Source organism: Poecilia latipinna, unplaced genomic scaffold (genome assembly GCF_001443285.1).
Source record: "Poecilia latipinna isolate Pla-1442-1.1 unplaced genomic scaffold, P_latipinna-1.0 Scaffold2248, whole genome shotgun sequence".
Lineage (NCBI taxonomy): Eukaryota > Metazoa > Chordata > Actinopteri > Cyprinodontiformes > Poeciliidae > Poecilia > Poecilia latipinna.
The window spans coordinates 35,878-43,137 of record NW_015114864.1 but is presented as its reverse complement, the minus strand read 5'-3'; the positions used below and the strand labels follow the sequence as shown (position 1 = coordinate 43,137).

Genomic DNA, 7,260 nt, shown 5'->3' with positions numbered 1-7,260 from the left:
CCCCCCCCCAAACACCCACACCACCCGCTACCAACGCCACTGCCGCTACCATCCCAATCAAACCTAATTATACCATATTGCTTTTCTTGTTCGACAATAAGGAAGAGGTTGCTGGGGGTGGATGAGACGGAGAGATTTAATGTAATTATTGAGACGTTTCTGTCTCTGCTCGGCCCGGCAAAGAGTGAGATTCACCGTGATGGACGCCACTTGTCAAAATGCCTATTGATGAAGCGCAAAACCCAATTTGCAGTCATAAGGCAACTACCTTCCAATTATGTTAGTGCCAGAGCATTCCTCAAGCCCAGCAACTCCAATCCTTCTCTCTTTTCTGAGTGGCTAGACCATTGCCCTTGGCAGACAGGTACCAAATGGGCTGCTCTCTGCATGCTACCTTTAATGTTTTATTGATTTGCTTAGCATATGCCCTGATTCCGCTCACATACTCCAACACTATTGCCCTTTGTACTCACAGCCTGACCTGCCTCACATGAAAATGACGTTATTGAAATATGTTAAATGTGTCACCCGCTCACAAACCATCCCCTCCCCCCACTTTTTGAAGAATATCTCACCAATTGATAGATCAGTCAGGGGATAGCAGATTGGTAATATTAGAGCCCCTTCGACTTAATGACTTCTATTACTACAATCCCATTGTACCCTCTACCAAATCAATCAAATGAACTTAGTAACACACCAAAGCCATGAATAAAACCCGAAGAGGATTACGGTATAGTTTCCCTTTATTTTTCTTTCTTTCTTTCTTAGCTGCAAAGAGTTAATCCGTCGGCCATGGAGATGGAGGAATGGAGCAAACATTTGAAAAGAGAGTTGTGGAGTTAATGAGCAAAGAAAATGTCACCCACACAACAAAATAAGATGCAACGACATCGAGTCTTCAATTTTCTCATCCCACTTAATAAGAGTGCTCACAATCATCATTCACTTGACTACAGGGGATCCAATTACCTCAGTCTGAAGATGGGATCAGTGAGCAACACAGTCAGACAAATATTTCCTGTAAAAAAACACAAATATATTTAGCAAAGAATCTCAATTTTTTTTTTGATTTGTAAATGAATATGCAACAAGGCTGAACTCTTACTCAAGTGGTGCCGGCAAACACTTGAAAATCTATTTTAATGTGGATGCGTTTGTGTGTGTGTGTGTGTGTGTGTGTTGTCGCCTTGTGGTGCAGATGTTGATGATGAATATGTGTCTGCTGTGTCTCCCCCCTTCCAAACACACTCCCCAAGCAGAGGAAGGGCCCCTCCAACAGAATACACAACAGGGGTGGAGACGGCTTATTCCCAGACAATGTCAATAGCTCAAGGGTAAAATCATTTGTCACCACGGCGAAATCCCTCTAAATGTATACATTTATTATTGTCGCGCTTTAATTGATCGTAGGGAGCCAAGAGAAATACCAAGGGTCCGTAATACTCACCTATCTCATTTACAAATCACACTTCGCAAAGCTTCAAGGACACGCGAGGCTCCTCTAAGACAAAGAGAGAAGGGATATGTGTTTCGATATCGTAAAGTTACACATTAATCAGGCCGTTCTTTTTCAAAGACACAGAGGCCCTACGGAGCACAAGGGAAAATAATATGTTAGAAGATGAAACAGTGGCTTTCTGCTAATACAGTACTCCATAACAGAGAGTGGCTGGCATCGTGTGTATCCTGCAAAGTGTTCTTGTCAAGAAAGCAGAGAAGCAGAGTGGAACTACACCAGTTCAGGAAGTAAACATTCCCCGAAACAAGGCTGTGAAGAAAATGTATTCTGCTTTGATGTTTTTGTATAACACTGCAAATTTGTCACGTCTGTCGATAAATTATGTTTTTTGGCCAGGTAACAGATGATATGAGTCAGTAACAGGAGTTTGTTTGTCCATGTGTGTTTTGTAGATGTGAAGACGGCTTATGGTTCCTGGATCGTGATGACAAGGACTAGATCCATTGGCAGATTGTTTCACTTGTGGGGAAAAACGTCTCGATATAAGTGAAAATCTACCAATGGAACAAGTTATTTTTCATTAAAATTTAGACAATAAAAGACCAAAATGAAGACCTTTTATCAACCCAACCCTCAGAGACCTTTTCTTTCATCTAAAATAAAAAGGTAGCACTCATGCAATGAGTGGAAGGCATCAAGTGAAGATGTTCCGGCACAATCGAACATCAGTAGTACCCTCTAACTTTGAGGGAAAAAAAACAACTTTAAAGAAAAAGTACATGTATATAGGCTGCACTCGTCCATAAGGTGCAGATGTCCATATTGTAACATGAGATATTTACACAGACAGATGTTTTTAACTTGACCTAGTTACCGATAAGGACTTGTGTCTCTCAAGCTAAACTCAGGTTAGCTCTGAACAAAAGTAGTTATTTTGTCTCAGAGCTCGAGCTCCAGTGCATGTTGGTCTCCATCACAGCTGCCTCTTGTCACTAATCCTGATTGTGATGTTCATACAGGGGACCTTAGCACAAAGTCATTGAGATAAGGGTCTCTGGTGTATTGAGATCTCAGGGTCTCAACTTTGCTTTTTGCAGATGATGTGATGTTAAGCATGCACTACAGTGACTCAGAAGGTAGGAGTTTGTGTACAACCCACAAGTCACTGCATCTGTCTGCAGCAATATGGGTGCTGCTGCCGCCTGTCATAGTGAAGAAAGAACTGAGCCAAAGAGCAAAGATCTTGATTTTCCAATTTTCCAACCCCATTTTCTATGTCATGAGATATGGCTCAAGATCCTTCACACAAGCTGCTGAGATGAGCAGAGTTTCAGGGCGCAGTAAGAGAAATAGGGTGGTGAGTGTGGATTGGGGCCACTGCTCCTCTAAATCAGAAGGAGTTAGTTGAAGTGGTTCCAGCGTCTGATCAGTCAACTTTGGGGCAAAAAAGCCAAAAAAAAACTTGTGAACTTCTCTGGTAAGCACTTCCTTTTAACTGCGGACACAGTTGCATAATTATAGTTGTGCAGAATAAGGAAAATGCTGATAACATGATGATTACATAACTTCTTTTAAGCATTGAACCGTTATTCTCTACTACAGCTGAAAAAGTAAAACCTTTGTTCAATCAATGACAACGATGTTTCTTAAACTTTATTTTTTTAAGTAAATAACTTATTAGTGATCTCATGCTGTTTTGCCTGGAGCTGCATTGTGTCATCCATATTTTTTCATGTCTTATTTCATGCTTGCCCTCACTGTTCGTGTACCGCCAACGATGAACTGTAAACTTCCCGAGCCGTCATACTTATTCCAGTCACGGTTTACTCTTCCTCCTGCATTTTAAGAAATGATTGTCCCATCAAAGCACTGCAGTAATTATCTCCTGCATTCTTTTGGCAATGTCTCTGTAAAAACAATAATGCGTCTGACATGTTATGTGCTCGCCAACATCTGTTCACGAGCCATTCGCGAAGCACGCGACACCCCCTTTATGATATTCCTCGGTTCTGTTCTATCATTTGTAATTGATTCTTTATGAGTCATTTTAAATCTAATGGCTTGTGAGCGTCGCGCTGAGGAGGGGACCTGTGGGAGAGAAGGTACGCCGACCATCGCAGGCGTCACAGATGAGAGAAGCGCACACGTCGAGCCCAAAGGGATGCGCGCACAACGGAGTGATCGGAGATCTCCGCATAAAAGACTGCAATCACGCAGCTCTCGTCCATGATTAGATTCTAAAGTGCCAATTATGTCGTGTCAAAAAACTAAAACGGGACGTTGACACTCTACAATAAAGCAAATAATTTCCAGTTGGGGGAACAGAAAATGTTAATATGAGGGGTGGAAGATGGGGTGAGGAGGATCTCAGATTAAGGAAGTGGCTAATAAGGTTTAATGGTGCGTGTCAGGAAGCCACAGTATGCAGGGGAAACACAGCTGGCTTCATTTTGTAAACTATTTGATATACGCATCTATTCCGCTCACAATTATCAACTGCTCCCTAAACCATTGGGGACAGTTTAGGGACACCAATCAGCAGCATTTTTCTCCGGGGTATTCAATTGTTATGAAAAAGCTTTGATGAAATTCAAGTTTAATTGTGTCGCGCTAATATGTTGTGCTACTATGTGCTTCTCTTTGGAGCCCAATAGAAAATGTGAGGTGTTATGAGAAAGTGAAGAAAGAAAAAGTGGATGGAAGATGGATCAAAACATTGACATTTCTAAAGAATGCCCTTTAGCAGCTGTGGCTGCCACAATTTTATAAATACGGTAAAAGCACAAAATCTTACCAAGTAATTTTGGTCTAGTTTCTAGCGCAAATATCTTATTGCACTTAAAATAAGATAAACTAACTTAAAAGTAGCTTTTCGTCAAGATATAAAGGCTTGCTTTAAGTGAATAATTCTTTAATAATGATGAGAAAGTATTAGAAAAATGTCTTGTCATAAGCTAAATAATCTGCCAATGGAACTCGTACTTTTTCATCAACATTAAAGAATTATTTACTTTAAACAAGCCTCTATATCTTGTTAAAACTTTCCTGTAAGTTAGTTTTGGCTTATTTCAAGCTAGCTAAGGTATTTGCAATAGAAACTGGATCAAAACTAGACAAAAATGCTTGGTAACACTTTGTGTTTCTGCAGTGAACACCATCTATCTCTGTGATCAGGGTCCAGGGTGGACAGAGCCTGGTCTTTGAAGACCTTTGAGACCCACTAAACAACTGGAGCACGAGACGGACAGGCGTACAGATACACTTAGGATCAATTTAAAATCTACTTTTTTGGAAAGTGCACAGAGAACATGCAACCTCCACAAAACAAACCTGATCTTAACCTGTCTGATGAAAAGTGATTAATATTTCCCTGAACAGTGGTTGTGAGTCAAAGTATAAAACTTGCTAATGACCCTAATCATACTGTAAAGTGAGTCACAAAAGGGCTTCAAGACAACAAGCCGGCACAAAGCCCCCATCTCAGCCTCATTCCAAATTTATGGGCAGAGCTGGAAAGGTGTGTTTGCTTTAAGCCTGACACTTTCGTATCCGTGCTTGAGCATCTGAGTTATGAAAGAATTAAAGGCACATCAACCGTTTTAAATTGTGTGTAAGGAAGCATTTTAGGTAGCAGTTTTTGTTTGTTTGTTTACCATTACACCCCAGATTTTATGTACTCGGCAGAAAACCAATCAGTGACAAAGTGACAGAGAAGACTGAAGCATTTTATAATCAGGAATGCAACAAATGGCTAACCGTTAACTGCTGGGAGTGCAAAACTTGGCATATGCCTAATTGCCTCCTATTTCTGCTCAAATAAAAGAGATATCCCCCTTTCTCTGTGTTGTTTTAAAAGAGAAAAGATGGCTTAAAATCTAGGATACCTAAAATGGTCATTTGTACTCAGAATCGAGATTCTTTGAAAAAAATGTTTGAGACATAAAAAGCGAGGATGATTTATGTTTTTAGCATTTCAACCACCTTAGAAAGAGACGAGCAAGAAAACTGCATGTAATCCTCAGTGATTATAGAAACTGTAAAATAAATGTAAAAGTAGGAATTTGCTCAATTGTGACTTTTGCCAGCCTAAAACATATACAAAAAATAACTGTTCACTTCATTGTATTTATGTTTTCCATGAAACATGAATATCCACACTTATTAATTTAAATAAACATAGACTGCCCAGCTTCACGTTGCGTTTTATTTTTTATTTTTTACAGCAGGGGCTTTAATTTGCCGACGAGTGTCAAATAACTGTCCGTCACTAGTAGATATAGTGACTCAGTAACAGGAAGATAAACCTCCTAACTGAGGCAAAGCTACATTCTCTGGCTGGGAGGATTTACTGCAAAAAGGATACAGCCATCATTAAATTATTATGATTACAACCTTTGACTCCGGAGGTTTTCTTTCTCTCCCCCTCGCGCCCCCACAGCCCCGTCTTCTTAACCCACCACAGCGTGTGAAACGTGTATCATAAACTTCAAAAATTGGATCTTGTATAGCAAGGCTCTTGGCTTTGATGGGCCTAATTTAAACTATTATGTTCTTGCGGTTTCCAGATCCCATTATAAATATTTGAAGGGAAGTATTTATCACTGAGATACTGCGTATCAGCAGAGATGGATTTCCTGTGCAAGTAAAGGTCAGTGATTTAGACACATAAACATGTTTATGGGAATTCCTCAGCGCCTCGACTTGAAAATTACGGCAGTAATGACAAACAGGGGCTGTAGGAGAGTGTCATTAATATTAGAGGGATACTCCGGACGTCTCAGAAATGAAATCCTGAGAAGTTAATGTTACTGTCATCGATGGTGTGAAGATGTGTGAAGATGTCATACTGCTGTGAGTTTGAAGAAAATGCTAAATTAAGGATAAATTCATAACACAATCTAAAAGGTATTTTACAAACAAAAAATGTCAATTTAGTCCAATCGTACACACAAATTCCGAGTCAATTACAAACGTATCGCATTGATCCTAGTTATCAAAACAATGTAGACGAGTTCAGTTTAAATTGGTAAAAAAAAAAAAAAAAAAAAAATGTTTCCAATCTAAGGAAACCGAGCAAATTGCATCGAGTCACTGACTTCGATTGCCGTTGTACGAGTGACAGCCTGTCTGCTCTGCGGTGATGTCAACTCTTCTGTGAGTAAAGCAGTTACAGCCAGTCCTAAAAGTTTCTAGAATTTGCTGCATGTAATTGTAATGGAAGCTGTAAGAGATACAACAGTGAGCTAAAAACACTAAATACGTATCGATCTACTAACTCAAGTTTCTTCTGTCAATCCTTGTTTTGTTTTTGTTTTTTTCCCATGAATCCAACCTACCGACTTCCCCTAAGATCCTGCAAAAACGAACACTTTTTTAAAAAAAAATTCCTTTAATTATTTATAAGGTTTTAGTTTAACTTTATATGTTTGTCTTAGGTTTCAATCCTAGAGTTCATTTAGAAACCTGCAACATTTCATATTTATAAACTACATAAAAAAAGGAACAGTTGAATAGAATCCTCCACAATTCATGCAGCATATTAGGACTGAAGCTGTTGCATTTAATTAAGTGCATTAATTAAAACTGTTTTGAAAACCAGTGATCTAAAATAGTTATTTGGTTTTTTGTTTGCTTGTTTTGCACTTGAACATATCATGCGAAAATGAAATGATTGGAAATTAAATAGTGGTAAAAGATCAAGCTAGCCAATCACATATTTTGTGCTAATTTTAACATTTGTTGAGAAAATAAATTTAAAATAAGCTAGTTTTAAAACTTAACATGTCTTGATTCAAATG

The 7,260-nt window shown here is 39.1% G+C and overlaps 2 long non-coding RNA genes across 4 annotated transcripts in view; one reads left to right on the top strand and one right to left on the bottom strand.

Annotated features, from left to right (window-relative positions):
* The window catches only part of LOC106936952 (uncharacterized), a 44,750-nt gene that overhangs the window by 20,813 nt on the left and 16,677 nt on the right, over nt 1-7,260 (bottom strand). The gene's annotated exons all lie outside the window — the stretch shown is intronic.
* The window catches only part of LOC106936951 (uncharacterized), a 56,470-nt gene that overhangs the window by 42,056 nt on the left and 7,154 nt on the right, over nt 1-7,260 (top strand). Inside the window, exon 4 of one of the 3 annotated variants that reach the window (XR_001422270.1) lies at nt 2,560-3,087. The exons of 1 other annotated variant lie outside the window; for it this stretch is intronic. This is a non-coding gene — a long non-coding RNA (uncharacterized LOC106936951). Of the gene's footprint in view, nt 1-1,914; nt 2,029-2,559; nt 3,088-7,260 lie in introns of those variants that run through there. One more of the 3 variants, XR_001422269.1, reaches the window with a different exon arrangement.